Raw genomic sequence first — 6,434 nt, forward strand, 5'->3', positions numbered from 1 at the left:
TTCTTTTACTATTAATAGAATTTTGGAACAGTTAAGAAAGAAGATGTTACGGTTGAAACAGAAGGTTGGGAGATAAACTGCTTTTGGATGCTCTGAAGACTTCTTACATAACTTTAGACAAAACACTGTCTCAGTGTTTTTCTCATGTATGCAGAGTTTGAAATTTAGTTTAAGTAAGTCAGACAAATTCCCACATGACTTGCTTTCTAACAAATGTAAACTTCTGGAGATCTGCATTTTAATCGTGGAAAGTACCGTTCTCATTACACAGCCAATACAACCATGAGAAGAAATGTGGACTCTTTTCTGTAAGCAGCTATGAACAGATTTCCCATCCTAGTTTCAATTTGAAAATCTTTAGTACCAATGGAGGTGGGGGACCCAGCAACAGAGTTTGACTTCCAAAACCCAGACAGCATTTGAAAGGCTGAAAGCAGCTAGGGAGTGGAAGAAAACTTAATAAAATTAATCTGAGAGCCATTGTAAGGTTCCAAGTTGGCCTGTCATTCTCACTTCTTACACTGTTATTTCTTAGACTACAGCTGTACCTCGAGTTTTTGTATTCCATAACATAATACAATTTTCTGACATAAGAGAGTGAATACTTTGCCTAGCAATTGCACAAGGAACACTTTTGAAGAAATACTTACAGCAGAAGAGTTTACAGAATTTGTTACATTTTTTTCCTTGAGCGCCACATGCCTTTTCTCTCTCCACTGTAGATTTATTGGTATATTAAAAAGAAATAAACAAAGACTAGGCAATGCATTTGTTGGACTCATGCCCTTTCATGGTCTAACTTTGTTACAAGACTGATAATTATACAATTGTTCCTTTTGTTTCATTCAGAATATTTAGGGCAATAGCTATAATTGTGAGGAATTTGAACATTGGTTGCTGCTCCAGCACTTCATTCTAGGTTAATGGTATCTGGTGGTAACAACATGCTTTGCAGTCTTTTCTATCCACTTCCAATAAAAAAAAAAAAAAAAGAAAAAAAAGAAGCCTATTTCCACACATGTGACTGTCAGCAACTTGTCCAAACCTCTTAGTTTTATTTCTGTACAGATCACTGCTGACTACTTTTCAACACTTTGAGAGTTGGTGCCTAATTCCAGCTATTGCCAGTTTTCCTTATCTCCTGTGTCACATATTATTTTCACTGTTGAAATGCAGTCTTTTGGACTGGAGAGAGATAATTCATAATTTAGCACCAAACAGTGAGAAATATTTACCAGAGGGTTTTTTTTCTTGTTTTCTTTTTTGTTGTTTTTTCTTTTTTTTTTTTTTTTTTTTGTAAAGTTTTATGATTCTCCAACACTTTCTACAAAACATGACAGAACTGTGAGTCACACATGTAGGAAGGAATAACTCAGGCACCTGTTTTCACCTGGCCCCATTGCCTGGACCAATAATTTATTCTTTCGTGATGGACATAGTACTAAAGTATTGATCCACTTCCAATTCCATTTTAGGCAAGATGGCATTTCGTTACCCTTGGAACCTACCTATTGCCAGACATTAAATTTACCCACCAGAATTCTTTAAAACACCATCAGGTCTTCCTTAAAGTGACCTACCGAGTTATGTTTAGATGGAAAGTTTGAGATAACTTTTTATTTTGCCATTATTGCTTTTGGTTTTTTTTTTAATTAACATGTAAAAATTAATTACAAAGATGAGAGTATGTTTACTTGAATTGTTTTCCCATTCCTGTTTGGTTTTAAAGTGATGGATTTAAACTCTGGTGTCCCCTGATGTCTTGGAGAAATGGTATGTTAGAGTGCACATACCTTAACAGAAGGAATGGGAAGGCAGAAGCTGAATCATTTATTGTACAAGTTAATAGCAATTTCTTCAGAGTGATGTAGAAGTTGTTAAATTTACAGTGCTTTATAGACAAGTTGTCTATAAACGTAGCCAATGTTTATACCCCTAAATCAGGCTCAAGACTCATGCTGAGCACTGTCATCAAGGTAAATATACTACACGTCTTAAAAATCTCAAATCTTTCAAGCTGCTTTAAACAGACGTAATCAAAGTGGCTACCTGATAATACATTGATTTCTGTGACATCATTCTGTTTCCCTTATTCCCCTCTGATTACTGAGTCATCCAGGCTAGATAGAGTTTTAATATCTATTACAAAAGGAAAGAAAAAAGCTAGTATTTTCCCTCTTCCTAATCCTATCTGACTTATAAAGGACATGAGCAAGTTTTTCTTTAACATGTTAACTTTGAAGCATAGAAGAATTTCTTGGTAAACTGCAAACAGACAGAAAAATGTATGCAGAGCCTGTCTGTTGGAAGTTAATACAAAAACTCTTACTGCCTTCAGAAGTGCAGTATATGGTCAGGTGTTGTGGAGGTAATCTCTACATAGGTGTATGTGATAAAGTGAGAGACTGGGCAGGGGCCACTGTTAAGGAACTCCAGTGAAATGAAACATAGGTCAAATCATGCTAGTTGTTTTCTTTTAACAAAAAGTTAAAAAGGAACTACACTACAGACCTGTAAGAAGAGGTTCAGCTGATGACTTCTCTGCACTGTGCATTAAAAAAAGGTGCAGAATACAAAGAACAAAAAACACCAGTCTTTGATCTGGGGTTTTGTTTGTCTTTTTCCACCCCGCCTCCAGAAAAATACACTTGGCTAAGCAATCTTAGAAAATGCACGATTAAAAATCTAAAAATCTAATGTTTTAGAAGGTGATTCAGGTAAGGTTTACGTGTTCCAGTCCATTCTTTCAAAATGCCACCCTTGAAAACACTTTAGCGGTAGTAAAGAGTTTTTTGAGACTCTATACCTCGTTCAGTTGTAAAAGTCCAGGACACTTCAACTTCCAGGCAATAATTTCTGGAAAAAAAAAAAAAAGAGAGAATGTCCATCATATGTACTGTAATGAATATTACAAAATTTCTCAAAACAGTGATCCACAGATAACATTCCTGTTGTAATTTTAACATCCTAGAGTAAATTGATCATTTATATTTAGTTTAGAGAACTACTGTTCTTTTGTGATGGCATCACAAAAGTCTGTGCAATGAGCTTAAGTTCATATTCATCTACTACATCTGCTCCCCTGGGAAATGGTGGTGGCAGGGCACTGCTTTGCACTGCTTTGATGGGCTCATGGTAGGTTGCTCAGAAGCAGTTTTGATGGGGCCAAGGAGGAAGGTTTTTACACTCTCCAGCCACAGAGTCTGTGATATAGCAGCTGTACAGGGAAACACGTCAAAGAGGAATGCAAGGGCTATCCAGGGGAATACATGACAAAAAAAACCTTGAGGGAGCTTCTTGAATACAACCCCAATCTGCCAAACCTACTCTTTTCAAGTCATTAGCTCTAGAAACTAACTGTAATCAAACTTTCTGCAAACAAAGAGACCTCTTTTTCATCTTTTGCAAGAAACATGAAGTTAACATTCAGACAGTAATACCACAACAGTGATTTTAGAAGGATTTCATGAGGGATAAAAGGGCAAAATTGTGTGACACACAAATTTTTCATTGAACTGTCCCTGTTTAAGCAAGTTCTCTCTTGGTTTAAAAAGTTATATACAAATTTGTAGCAACTAATACTTGAACAGCTTAATAATCATAACAACAGTATACACATATACAGTGTTTTGCTCCTTGCAGTAAATAAGACGACATTACATATCTGTGTTGAATTGTAATTGGATACATGTGCAATCTCACAGGAATTCCAAAGTACACTATTTACATATTTAGCCGGCAGTATGGTACTAGGTTGAAAAGACAGTAATATTGTGCTAATTTTTGGCTGAAATATGTTATGTAATCTAGTTGATCCTGCAGTATACTTACAACTGGGTAAAACTATTTTTCAGTGGAAACCACCAACCTAATCACTTTCATTCATGTTAGATGGGAGAAGTAGGGGAAGTTTAACTATTTAAACATTACACGTTATATACTAAATTTGTATATTTGAATTTAGGTTTTTTTGCCATCACTTGTGTTTCTTGTTTTCAACATCAACAGCAGTAGAATATGTGGCTTTCTTCTACAGTGTAGCTATTCTAATTTCTCAAAATACAAGAGGGGAAAAAGAAAGCAAAGCAATCAGCAGTTCAATCAGTTTGAGAGAGATTTTTTGGTTTTGTTTTCTTTTGAAATGAAAAGGAATCAGCAGTAATGCTAAGAAAAGCTCTAGAGAATAATAATAATAATAATAATAATAATAATAATAATAATAATAACCTTTAAGGTATATTTCAAACTGTATTTTTTTTACCATCCATTTTTAGTGCTTTGGCTTCTTCAGTGAGAAAGACGTAGTTCATGGGGAGTGGAGGCACACTACCAGTGGGGACAAGAATGAATTAGATGACCATTTTAGGTTTTGTCCAGAACCTTAGTATATATGATTCTATACTTCCAAAACAATTTCCACAAATACTAGCTTGGGAAACTTCCATAAGAAAAAGTAAAGCAAAGTTTCTCTTGGAGTTCTCTGGCTCCACAAGCTGGCTGTTATAAAAAAAACCAAATATGTTTGAGATCACCATTATCATTGTACTAAATTAGACCCATTGTTAGCAAAAGAAACAATGTGTTCTTGAAAAGGAGGATTACACACTTTAACCAGATTATTCTATCCTGGGGCAGGAGCAGGGAAATGCCCAAAATATTTATTAGATTTGACTTAAAGGGAAATCTTTGTCCCATGAGAACACTGACATCTCACATAATTTCTTTTACCAAATTCTCACTTAAAGCAAGTACTGACTTCATAAAACTGCTTCTTTTTTGTGTTTTTTTTTTGTTTGTTTTTTATTTCAGTGGTACATTCTGAGCAAGACCTCATGATGTAGAATAACTCCACCCCCTATTTTAGCCAGATTACAGTGTCATTTTAGTTTCATTTACTGGTAACCAGGTGGTGCAGCATTCTTTTTATTTCACACAAGTCTTTATGTGATCTTAAGTTCTGACCAAGTATATTTAAATCAGTGTCTCAATAGCTACACATACTTTTAAATAACACTGTTATGTTAGTGAGGGAAGGACAATTCAATTCCAGTAAGGCAGAGTTTATGCGACTCTTCTGTTTTCCTTTTCCTTTTACCAAGGTTGATGGGACAATTAACAGTATTAAAGTTTAGAACCTTCCCTGGTGTCTGAGCTAGCCTTTCTCAAAAGCAAATAAAGTAGATCATACTTCATAGAAATTGTAGACTTTTTGCAAAACCAGGCAGATTTCTTCTCATCAACTATACTCTGATCATTTTGAAAACATTTTATAGCAAACAATAGCAATCACAAACTTTTCCCTTGTTCATTGCTTTTTTTTTTTTACAGATTTTGAGGTTTAAAATCAGAGGTCTGTTTTTACTTCTCCTGGAGAGTTTCAGAAAGTAGCAAACACCACCTCTACACTTTTGGAAACAACAGATATATAGAAATGTGCACAAAAAATATAATTTCATATTTTACATGCAAAAAGAAAATCCATTAACTTCACCCAAAATAAAACACATTTGTGAAGAGTAAACAACAAATGAAAGTCTCTGAAAAAGCTGCATAACATAGGCCTCTCACGAACATGGATGTTAAGGTGGCAGCAAAATAGCCAAAGAGATCGCCATTGGTGTGCTTGCTTTGTAATTCCTGTGTATTTCTACACGAACTATAACCATCATACACTTTCAAATATCACCCTTTATCAAGTTTGGATATCCTAAAGTCATGATACAGATATGAGTAAAGGAAAGCAAAAGACACAGAATTACACCCCAAAATGACACTTTTTGGTGTCTGACAGACAACCAGAAATGAGAGGCAGTTTAGGTTTCTTGCAACAGCTTTATAGTCCTTCAGATCACTGAAGCATTCTGAGAATAGGCCACCTCAATAGCACTGGATTTTTTCTTCATCTTTATAAAGCATTAATTCAACCTTCTGCTTGTATAGGATGCTTAACTGAAAACAGAGGAGGCATGAGACAGGAAGCCAATATTACACCGTGATTAAGAAAGGATCTATGGGTGATCTCTTAATCTACACAGCCATAAGATTAAATTCAGTAATGGGTAAAATGGCTGGAAATGCTAGTGACTCAAGAGATAGGGGACAGATATAGAACTTATAGAACTATATATAGGCTCTTCATTCTCCCAGTCCCCGCCTTTGCCTTCTGCATCTTGGGTGGTGAGGCTCAGTCTTCACCGGCAAGTGCTCGAGCCTCACCGCCCAAGATGCAGAAGGCAAAGGCGGGGACTGGGAGAATGAAGAGCCACCCACTATGGGAGAACATCAGGTTTGAGACCGTCTAAGGCACCTGAAGGTGCACAAGTCCATGGGACCCAATGAGATCCATCCGCAGGTCCTAAAGGAACTGGTGGATGAAGTTGCTAAGCCACTATCCCTCGTATTTCAGATATCGTGCGTGCGGAGCGGTGCAGTTC

This window comes from Pygoscelis adeliae, unplaced genomic scaffold (assembly GCF_000699105.1).
Source record: "Pygoscelis adeliae isolate BGI_AS28 unplaced genomic scaffold, ASM69910v1 Scaffold45, whole genome shotgun sequence".
NCBI classification, from domain to species: domain Eukaryota; kingdom Metazoa; phylum Chordata; class Aves; order Sphenisciformes; family Spheniscidae; genus Pygoscelis; species Pygoscelis adeliae.